Here is a 12,434-nt window from a genome sequence, read left to right on the forward strand (position 1 = left end):
ACATGGTAGTGAGTGATGCATCCGAGGACAGATGATTTTTTACGCGCTAGGCGCTTCAGCACTCAGCGGTCCCATTCGGTGAGCTTGTGAGCTCGTGTGGCCTACCACCTCGTGGCTGAGCAGTTGTTGCTTTGTGACGTTTTCACTTCACAATAACATCACTTACAGTTGACCGGGGACAGCTCTAGCAGGACAGAAATGTGACGAAATGACTTGTTGGAAAGGTGGCATCCTATGACGGTGCCACGTTGAAAGTCAGCTCTTCAGTAAGGCCATTCTACTGCCAATGTTTGTCTATGGAAATTGCATGGCTGTGTTCCCAATTTTATACACCTGTCAGCAACGGCCATGGCTGAAATAGTTGAGTGTCCACATACTTTTGTATATATAGTGTTGTACTATATATAAAAGCAGTGCACTATATAGGGTGCCGTTTGGGACATAAACAACATGTTTGTAGTCTGTTGGTAGGTGGCTGTTAGATGGCTGTTCTCACTCCCTCCTTCTCTTTACTTTATTTTTGAGATGAGAGACAGAATGGTGTGTGTGTGTGTGTGTGTGTGTGTGTGTGTGTGTGTGTGTGTGTGTGTGTGTGTGTGTGTGTGTGTGTGTGTGTGTGTGTGTGTGTGTCTACTGAGCAGTAGAGAAGGAACCTGTGCCAGAAGATGTCTCAGCATGTCTTTGTCAGTGGTTAATTGGCTAACCAACTTTCCCAAGAGAGAACTTCCAATCTCTGAGTGTCAAGTGGAGGCTGAGATGCTAGCAGTACGTTCTCACAGAACAGCTCTATTGACAATCTAAAAAAGACAAGCTATCAGCTAACAAGCAGCTATCAAGCAGTTGGAAAGTGCTTAGCAGTAGGCTAACGTGTAGCTAACGAATGGTTCTTCAAGCAGCCAGCAAGCAGTTTGCATGTGACTAGGAAATGGCTAATAATTAGCCAATTACCATAATAATGGCTTCAGAGTGGATGACTGACGTTTTACAGGCTCATAACCACATAATGTTACTGCTACCTTCTCTTATGACCGAAAAGACATTCTGGATATCAGAACAGTTATTACTCACTTCGAACTGGACCAAGATTTTTTCTTCAATGAGTCTGATGCAAAGGATATACTGTTTCTCCTGGACCAGGCCCAAATCCCCATCATTTGCATGAAGAAAAGACAGTGGGGGTGCAGATCTGGGTGCCTTGTGAGAATTTCTTGGCGAGTGGGTAACGTGCCTCTTCCGTCCGTTCTACATTTACATTTACATTTAAGTCATTTAGCAGACGCTCTTATCCAGAGCGACTTATAGAGGTCCTGGATGGCAGGAATCTTGGCCCCAGCAATGTACTGGGTCGTACGTAATACCCTCTGTTGCGCCTTACGGTCAGTTGCCGAGCAGTTGCCATACCAGGCGGTGATGCAACTGGTCAGGATGCTCTCGATGGTGCAGCTGTAGAACTTCTTGAGGATCTGGGGACCCATGCCAAATCTTTTCAGTCTCCTGAGGAGGAAAAAGCATTGTTGTGCCCTCTTCATGACTGGCTTGGTGTGTTTGGACCATGATAGTTTGTTGGTGATGTGGACATCAAGGAATTTGACTCGCTCCACTACAGCCCTGTCAATGTGAATGAGGGTGGCCTTCCTTTTCCTGTAGTCTACGTTCAGCTCCTTTGTCTTGCTCACATTGATGGAGAGGTTGTTGTCCTGTCACCACACACCCAGGTCTCTGACTTCCTCCCTATAGGCTGTCTCATCGTTGTCGGCGATCAGGCCTACCACTGTTGTGTCATCAGCTAACTTAATGATTGTGTTGGAGTCGTGCTTGGCCATGCAGTCATGGGTGAACAGGGAGTACAGGAGGGAACTAAGCACACACCCCTGAGGGGCCCCGGTTTGAGGATCAGCGTGGCATATCTGTTGTCGCCTACCCTTACCGCTTGGGGGCGGCCCGTCAGGAATTCCAGGATCCAGATGCAGAGGGAGGTGTTTAGTCCCAGGGTCCATAGCTCAGTGATGAGCTTATGGTGTTGAACGCTGAGCTGTAGTCAAGGAACAGCATTCTCATATAGTTGTTATTTTGTCCAGATGTGAAAGAGCACTGTGGAGTGAAATTTCGATTGCCTCATCTGTGGATCTGTTGGGGCGGCCTTGTGAATGTTGACCTCTTTAAACGTCTTGCTCACATTGCTAACGGAGAGCGTGATCACACAGTCGTCCGGAACAGCTGGTGCTCTCATGCATATTTCAGTGTTGCTTGCCTCGAAGTGAGCATAAAAGGCATGTAGCCCATCTGGTAGATTCGCATCATTGGGCAGCTTTGCCTGTTTGATGGTTCATCTTTGGGCATAGCAGGAATTCTTATAAGCGTCAGGATTAGTGTCCCACTCTTTGAAAGCGGCATCTCTAGTCTTTAGCTCAGTGTGGATGTTGCTGTAATCCATGACTTCTGGTTGGGATATGTACGTACGGTCACTGTGAGGACGACATCATCGATGCGCTTATTGATAAAGCCAGCGACTAAGGTGGTATACTCCTTAATGACTTTGGCTGAATCAAATAATATATTTCAGTCTGTGCTAGCAAAACAGTCCTGTAGTGTAGCATCTGCGTCATCTGACCACTTCTGTATTGAGCGAGTCACTGGTACTTCCTTATTTAGTTTTTGCTAATAAGCAGAAATCAGGAGGATGGAATTATTGTCAGATTTGCCAAATGGAGGATGAGGGAGAGCTTTGTATGTGTCTCTGTGTGTGGAGTAAAGGTTGCGCATATGACATGCTGGTAGAAATGAGGTAAAACTGACTTAAGTTTGCCTGCATTAACCTGTTAGGCCTATAGGGGCAGTATTTCATTTTTGGATAAAAAGACGTGCCCGTTTTAAGCGCAATATTTTGTCACGAAAAGATGCTCGAATATGCTTGGAATTGATAGCTTTGGAAAGAAGACAGTCTTACGTTTCCAGAAATGCAAAGATTTTCACTGTGAGTCCCTTAGAACAAATGTTTCGGGCAAAACCAAGATGTATGACCAACCAGGAAATGCACAGGATTTCTGAGGCTACGTTTTCCATGATCGCCTTATATGGCTGTGAATGCGACAGGAATAAACGGACTCTTTCTCTTGTTTCCCCAAGGTCTCTGCAGCATTGTGACGTATTTGTAGGCATATCATTGGAAGATTGACCATAAGAGACTACATTTACCAGGTGTCCCGCTAGGTGTCTGCGTGCCAATTGGTGCGCAAAAGTCAGGTCCCGGTATTTTTCCATTCAAATCTCAGAACAAACCAGGCTACAAGGACGGTGCTTTCAATGGAGAGAAATATGACAAACCACCTTCAGGATTGATTCAAACAACGTTTTCCATGTTTCAGTCGATATTATGGAGTTAATTCGGAAAAAGTTCGACATGTAGGTGACTGAATTTTCGGTTAGTTTCGTAGCCATATGCATAGTAACAAAAGGGAACGATGTGTCCTACACAAGAATCTTTCAGGAAAAACTGGACATCTGCTATGTAACTGAGAGTCTCCTCATTGAAACATCTGAAGTTCTTCAAAGGTAAATTATTTTATTTGATTCCTTGGCTGGTTTTTGTGAATATGTTGCGTGCTAAATGCTAATGCTAACGCTAAGCTAGCTATCACCACTCTTACACAAATTAGTGATTTTCTCTGGTTCTAAAGCATATTTTGAAAATCTGAGACGACAGGATTGTTAAGAAAAGGCTAAGCTTGAGAACAGGCATATTTATTTCGTTTCATTTGCGATTTTTAAAAATCGCTAACGTTGCATTATGCTAATGAGCTTGAGGCTGTAGTAACGATACCGCATGCGGGATGGGGCGGACTAAGAGGTTAAAGTCCTTGGCCACTAGAAGTGCTGCTTCTGGATGAGCATTTTCTTGTTTGCTTATGGCCTTATACAGCTTGTTGAGTGCAGTCCAAGTGCCAGCGCCGGTTTATGATATTGTAGAGAGTGTGGTCTACAGCTTATCATGAGGTACTCTACTTCAGGTGAGCACTACCTCTGGACTTCCTTAATATTAGACATCGCGCACCAGTTATTATTGACAAATAGACACACACCCCCACCCCTCGACCTCCCGGACGTAGATGTTCTGTCCTGACGATTAATGGAAAATCCAGCCAACTGTATATTATCCATGTCGTCGTTCAGCGACTTGGTGAAACATAAGATATTAACGTTTTTACTGTCTCGTTGGTAGTATAGTCTCGAATGGAGCTCATCCAGTTTATTCTCCAGTAATTGCACGTTGGCCAATAGAACGGTAGGCGACAACAGATATGCCACGCTGATCCTCAAAACCGGGGCCCCTCAGGGGTGTGTGCTTAGTCCCCTCCTGTACTCCCTGTTCACCCATGACTGCATGGCCGAGCACGACTCCAACACAATCATTAAGTTAGCTGATGACACAACAGTGGTAGGCCTGATCGCCGACAACGATGAGACAGCCTATAGGGAGGAAGTCAGAGACCTGGGTGTGTGGTGACAGGACAACAACCTCTCCATCAATGTGAGCAAGACAAAGGAGCTGAACGTAGACTACAGGAAAAGGAAGGCCACCCTCATTCACGTTGACAGGGCTGTAGTGGAGCGAGTCAAATTCCTTGATGTCCACATCACCAACAAACTATCATGGTCCAAACACACCAAGCCAGTCATGAAGAGGGCACAACAATGCTTTTTCCTCCTCAGGAGACTGAAAAGATTTGGCATGGGTCCCCAGATCCTCAAGAAGTTCTACAGCTGCACCATCGAGAGCATCCTGACCAGTTGCATCACCGCCTGGTATGGCAACTGCTCGGCAACTGACCGTAAGGCGCAACAGAGGGTATTACGTACGACCCAGTACATTGCTGGGGCCAAGATTCCTGCCATCCAGGACCTCTATACCAGGCGGGGTCAGAGGAAGGCCAAATAATTGTCAAAGACTCCAGTCACCCAAGTCATAGTCTGTTCTCTCTGCTACCGCATGGCAAGCGGTACCAGAGCACCAAGTCTAGGTCCAAAGGCTCCTTAACAGCTTCTACCCCAACCCATAAGACTGATAAACAATTAATCAAATGACCACCAGGACTATCTACATTGAACCCCCCTTTGTTTTTACACTTCTGCTACTCGTGGTTTATTATCTATGCATAGTCACTTTACCCCTACCTATATGTACGAACTCCCGCAACTAACCTGTACCTCACCACATTGATTCGGTACCCCCTGTATGTAGCCTCATTATTGTTATTTTATTGCGTTACTTTTGTTTTCATTTTTTACTTTCATTTATTTAGTAAATATTTTCTTAACTCTTAACCTCATTGTTGGTTAATGGATTGTAAGTAAGCATTTCGCAGTAAGGTATACACACACCTGTTGCATTCGGCGCATGTGAAAAATAACATTTGATTTGATTTGAACAAGAGGCTGGCAAGCGACTAGCGGTCCATAAAGTTGCTTTTGGTAGCAGTTGTAAAACTGGGAAAAATTTTATCACGGCGAAAAATAACTCAAGACAGATTTTGTCCCACTGAAGAAAATAAAAGTAAAGGGTTTGGCTTTGTAATACTAGCCTGTCTCTGTTATAGTGTGAATATTAACCTCTAATAAGCACAGTGATGTGCTTCTCCCTATGGGGGGCTGGGTGATTGTTCTATGAAGGGGGATAAGTTTGATCTGGGGACGAAGCCCATAGCAGCCATACTCTTACTGTGTGTGTGTGTGTGTGTGTGTGTGTGTGTGTGTGTGTGTGTGTGTGTGTGTGTGTGTGTGTGTGTGTGTGTGTGTGTGTATATGCGTGTATATGCGTGTATATGTGTGTGTGTATATATGTGTGTGTGTATATGTGTGTATATGTGTGTGTATATGTGTGTGTATGTGTGTGTGTATATGTGTGTGTGTATATGTGTGTGTGTGTGTGTGTGTGTGTGTGTGTGTGTGTGTGTGTGTGTGTGTGTGTGTGTGTGTGTGTGTGTGTGTGTGTGTGTGTGTGTGTGTGTGTACATGTGTGTATATGTGTGTGCGTATATGTGTGTGTGTATATGTGTGCGTGTGGGCGTGAGTGTGTGCATGTGCGTTTATTTGTGTCTGTGTATGTGTATGTGATCTTGGCCCTTGGAGTCCATAGCTCCATCAGTCTTTACAGTACACCCTCTCTGTCAGTCTGCTCCTTGGTCTTTGATTGGCTAGGATCTAAGCTCTATTTTTAGCACTATCCCCATGACAATAGCAGCCAAGTCCTTGATACAATGACTGGGCACTGGGTGAAAAAAAGAGATGGGAAAACTACATTGGTTGCATCCCAAGTGTTTCATCGCCAAGGTGAGAGAGGCTTGGCTGGGAGGACATCCTGTTCTCCATGGACGTGGAGGGCCTAGACTCAAACATTGATGGTGAAAAGAAGTGCACTAAATACAGTAGGGAATATGTTGCTGTTTCAAATCAAATCAAATTGTATTTGTCATATGCGCCGATTACAACAGTGAAATGCTTACTTACAAGCCCTTAACCAACAATGCAGTTTTAAGAAAATACAAAACAAAAAAGTAAGAGATAAGAATAACAAATTATTAAAAAGCAGCAGTAAATAACAATAGTGAGGATATATACAGGGGGTACTGGTACAGAGTCAATGTGTGGGGGCATCGGTTAGTCGAGGTAATTGAGGTAATATGTACATGTAGGTAGAGGTATTAAAGTGACTATGCATAGATAATAACAGAGAGAAGCAGCAGAGTTCCAGAGAGCAGGGCAATGCAAATAGTCTCTGTAGCCATTTGATTAGTTCAGAAGTCAGAAGTCTTATGGCTTCAGAAGTCTTGGGGGTAGAAGCTGTTTAGAACCCTCTTGGACCTAGACTTGGCGCTCCGGTACCGCTTGCCGTGCGGTAGCAGAGGGAACAGTCTATGACTAGGGTGGCTGGAGTCTTTGACAATTTTTAGGGCCTTCCTCTGACACAGCCTGGTATAGAGGTCCTGGATGGAAGGAAGCTTGACCCCAGTGATGTACTGGGCCGTTCGCACTACCCTCTGCAGTGCCTTGTGGTCGAAGGCTGAGCAGTTGCCATACCAGGCAGTAATGCAACCTGTCAGGATGCTCTCGATGGTGCAGCTGTAAAAACCTTTGAGGATCTGAGGACCCATGCTCCACTACAGCCCTATTCGATGAGAATGGGGGAGTGCTCGCTCCTCCTTTTCATGTAGTCCACAATCATCTCCTTTGTGTTGATCACATTGAGGGAAAGGTTGTTGTCCTGGTACCACACGGTCAGGTCCCTGACCTCCTCCGTATAGGCTGTCTCATCGTTGTCGGTGATCAGGCCTACCACTGTTGTGTCATCAGCAAACTTAATGATGGCGTTGGAGTTGTGTCTGGCCGTGCAGTCATGCATGAACAGGGAGTACAGGAGGGAACTGAGTACGTACCCCTGAGGGGCCCCTGTGTTGAGATCAGCGTGGCGGATATGTTGTTACCTAGCCTTACCACCTGGGGACGGCACATCAGGAAGTCCAGGATTCAGTCGTAGAGGTGTTAAGTCCCAGGGTCCTTAGCTTAGTGATGAGCTTTGAGGGTACTATGGTGTTGAACGCTAAGCTATAGTCAATTAATAGCATTCTCACATAGGTGTTCCTTTTGTCCAGGTGTGAAAGGGCAGTGTGGAATGCTGGGATAATGGTGTTGATGTGAGCCATTACCAGCCTTTCACAGCATTTCATGGCTACAGATGTGAGTGCTACAGGTCGGTAGTCATTTAGACAGTTTGCCTTAGTATGCTTGGGCACAGGGACTATGGTGGTCTGCTTGGAACATGTTCGTAATACAGATTCAGACAGTCAGAGGTTGAAAATGTCAGTGAAGACACTTGCCAGTTGGTCAGCGCATGCTCGCAGTACACGTCCTGGTAATCCGTCTGGCCTTGCAGCCTTGTGAATATTGACCTGTTTAAAGGTCTAACCCACATTGACTGCGGAGAGCGTGATCACACAGTCATTCAGCTGAACAGCTGAATCTCTCATGCAGGTTTCAGTGTTACTTGGCTTGACGCAAGCACAGAATTTGTTTGGTAGGTTTGTGCCACTGGGCAGCTCTCGGCTGTGCTTCCCTTTGTAGTATGTAATAGTTTGCAAACCTGCCACATCTGAGCGTCGGAGCCGGTGTTGTGCGATTCGATCTTAGTCCTGTATTGATGGTTCGGAGGAGGGCATAGCGGGACTTCTTATAATCTTCCAGGTTTAGAGTCTCGCTACTTGAAAGTGGCAGCTCTACCCTTTAGCTCAGTGTGAATGTTGCCTGTAATCCATGGCTTCTGGTTGGGGTATGTACGTACAGTCACTGTGGGGACGATGTCCTTAATGCACTTATTGATAAAGCCAGTGACTGATGTGGTGTACTCCTCAATGCCATCGGAAGAATCCCTGAACGTGTTCCAGTCTGTGATAGCAAAACAGTCCTGTAGTTTCATCTGACCACTTTTCTATAGACCAAGTCACTGGTGCTTCCTGTTTTCATTTTTACTTGTAGGCAGGAATCAGGAGGATAGAATTATGGTCAGATTTGCCAAATTAAGTGTGAGGGAGAGCTTTGTACGTGTCTCTGTGTGTGGAGTAAAGGTGGTCTTGATTTTTTTTGCCCTCTGGTTGCCCATTTAACATACTGATAGAAATTAGGTTAAACTGATTTAAGTTTCCCTGCATTAAAGTTGTCGGCCAATAGGAGCGCTGCCTCTGGATGATCATTTTCCTATCTGCTTATATGCAGCTCATTGCAGTATACAGCTCATTGAGTGCAGTGTTAGTGCCAGCATCAGTCTGTAGTGGTATGTAGACAGCTTCAAAAAGGTAGATAGTGTGGTCTACAGCTTATCATGAGATACTCTACCTCAGGTGAGCAAAACCTTGAGACTTCCTTAGATATCGTGCACCAGCTGTTGTTTACATATATGCATAGGCCCCCGCCCAGTGTCTTACCAGAGGCTGTTGTTCTGTCTTGCAGATAGAGTAACCCAACAGCTGTATGTTCTTAATGTCGTCGTTCAGCCACGACTAGGTGAAACATTCGATTTAACAGTTTTTAATGTCCCGTTGGTAGGATATACGTGCTTTCAGTTCGTCCCATTTATTTTCCAGCGATTGAACGTTAGCTAGCAGGACAGAAGGCAAAGGTAGATTAACCACTCGTCACCTGATCCTCACAAGGCACCCTGATCTTTTTCCGCAAAAACTCCTTCCTTCTGCGAATGACAGGGATTTGGGCCTGGTCGGGAGTCTGTAGCATATCCCTTCCGTCCGACTCGTTGAAGAAAAAATCTTTGTCTAATCTGAGGTGAGTAATTGCAGTTCTGATATCCAGAAGCTTCATTCGGTCATAAGAGACGGTAGCAGCAACATTATGTACAAAACAAGTTACAAAGAATGCAAAAAAACGAACAAAATAGCTAAATAGAATGGTTGGTTAAGAGCCAATAAAACGGCAGACATCCCCTCCGGCACCATCATTCATCATCATTTGATGAATTTGGGACACAGGCATTGGTCGTTAATGTGGACAGCTTTGATGGGATAAATCCATCATTCAATAGCTGATAGGAGAGGTGACGAGAGCCCTCTTAGCCATGCTTTTATCACTTTAGTTTAGCACAATGTTACAAAACTAATTCTGAAAACCATGGCTTTCAGCTCTGACATTTCAACACAGGAAAGTATTGGGATCGATTATAATTCTGTTCTGTACCTTAGAGTCCCCCCTCCCTCTCCTTCTCTCTCTCTGTCTGTCTCTGTCTCAATTTCAATTGAAGGGGCTTTATTGGCATGGGAAACATAGGTTTACATTGCCAAAGCAAGGGAAAAAGTAAATAAACAAACGTGAAATAAACAATTTTAAAAATGAACAGTAAACATTACACTCACAAATCTGTCTCTGTCTCTGTGGTGGTTAATTTCTTTACTATCAAATGAGGAGAGACAAACTTATCACTCAAGTCTGAGTTATACTTAAACTAAATCTTGAATCACTTATTAATAAGGAGCATGTAGATACAACTCACACATATAAAGTGAATAGATTGAGTGCTCTACGGAAATGATGGCTGGTCGACGATTCACGGTCAAATGATTTGTTGATAGCGCCGAGACAAAAGTACAAAGGTATTTTATAGCCAAGATACACCGCTTTCAACCTACATGACAAACAACAGATATATAGAATGGGTCACAAGGTTAAGATTTGTATGAAAGGTACCAATAATACATAGCAGATAGTATCTGCTGTGTCAACAGTTTTCATTGTGTAGAGACCTGTGTCTGGCCCTTCGACTCCAAACTGGAACCATCTCTCTCTGGTACGGTACCGAACAGAAACATTAACTCATGCTCTGGAATGCTCTTTAGGTTTTATCACCCAAAAGACATGGTAAATCTCATGTCAGTGTTATCTCCCAGAGACCTATCCTCAGTAGAACACACAGACAATAGTTAATACTCTATTCTGTTGCATAACACAACCATTTGATGCAATAAAAGTATTATAACATAATCTTGCAATTTTTCCAACACCTCTCCCTCTCCCTCAAATGTCGGTACATATAAGGGTCATATCTCAAAGCTTAAATTCTTGTTAATTTAACTCCTCTCTCTCTCTCTGTATAGCTTTCCAAGTATTAGTAGCCATATTATAAGTTCAAATTTGAGTACTAAATTAAATTAATTCTCTGATCTTTTAATTGGGTGGACAACATGTCGGTTCATGCTGCAAGAGCTCTTATAGGTTATAGGACGTCCTTCGGAAGTTGTCATAATTACTGTGTAAGTCTATGGAAGGGGGTGAGAGCCATACGCCTCCTAGGTTATGTATTGAAGTCCATATACCCAGAGAAGAACGGGAAGCTAGCATCATGGTGCTGTTGAGGCTACTGTAGATCTTCATTGCAAAACAGTGTTTTAATAAATTATTTGGTGACGTGAATATATTTAGTATAGTTGTATCTATCAATCAAATGTATTTATAAAGCCCTTTTCACATCAGCCGATGTCACAAAGTGCTGTACAGAAACCCAGTCTAAAACCCCAATCAGGGCGCAATGCTTCTAGCTGATCAAGGGTGTAATCCAATAAACCCTATTCATTAAATCTAATAAGCCCTATTCATTAAATCTAATAAGCCCTATTCATTAAATCTAATAAGCCCTATTCATTAAATCTAATAAGCCCTATTCATTAAATCTAATAAGCCCCATTCATTAAATCTAATAAGCCCTATTCATTAAATATAATAAGCCCTATTCATTAAATATAATAAGCCCTATTCATTAAATCCAATAAGCCCTATTCATTAAATCTAATAAGCCCTATTCATTAAATCTAATAAGCCCTTTTCATTAAATCCAATAAGCCCCATTCATTAAATCTAATAAGCCCTATTCATTAAATCTAATAAGCCCCATTCATTCAATCTAATAAGCCCTATTCATTAAATCTAATAAGTCCTATTCATTAAATCCAATAAGCCCCATTCATTAAATCGAATAAGCCCTATTCATTAAATCTAATAAGCCCTATTCATTAAATCTAATAAGCCCCATTCATTCAATCTAATAAGCCCTATTCATTAAATCCAATAAGCCCTATTCATTAAATCCAATAAGCCCTATTCATTAAATCCAATAAGCCCTATTCATTAAATCCAATAAGCCCTATTCATTAAATCTAATAAGCCCTATTCATTAAATCTAATAAGCCCCATTCATTAAATCTAATAAGCCCTATTCATTAAATCCAATAAGCCCCATTCATTACATCCAATAAGCCCCATTCATTACATCTAATCAGCCCTATTCATTACATCCAATCAGCCCTATTCATTACATCCAATAAGCCCTATTCATTACATCCAATAAGCTCTATTCATTACATCCAATAAGCCCTATTCATTACATCCAATAAGCCCCATTCATTACATCCAATAAGCCCCATTCATTACATCCAATAAGCCCCATTCATTACATCCAATAAGCCCTCTTCATTACATCCAATAAGCCCTATTCATTACATCCAATAAGCCCTATTCATTACATCCAATAAGCCCTATTCATTACATCCAATAAGCCCTATTCATTACATCCAATAAGCCCCCTACACAACCACAGGAATCAACTGTGTCCACTAAAATGTTTTGCACAAAATCTGAAACAATCACCACAGAACATTCCCCAAATGTTCTTATTATGTTTACAGGTTTAAAAAGAAAACACACATGTCATCAGGAGCATGTTTTATACAAACATTGTATAATCATCAGCACAACTGGACAGTTTTTGTGTTATAAGAACATTTGCTGCCAACTAACAAATGTTCTTTCATTTTAACTTTTTAACTTTCTAAACTTTCACAGAAGGCATTTTGGTTTGCTGGGTGTGTTCTGTCCTCTCTCTCCAG

The sequence above is a fragment of the Oncorhynchus nerka genome, linkage group LG6 (genome assembly GCF_034236695.1).
Source record: "Oncorhynchus nerka isolate Pitt River linkage group LG6, Oner_Uvic_2.0, whole genome shotgun sequence".
Classification (NCBI taxonomy): domain Eukaryota; kingdom Metazoa; phylum Chordata; class Actinopteri; order Salmoniformes; family Salmonidae; genus Oncorhynchus; species Oncorhynchus nerka.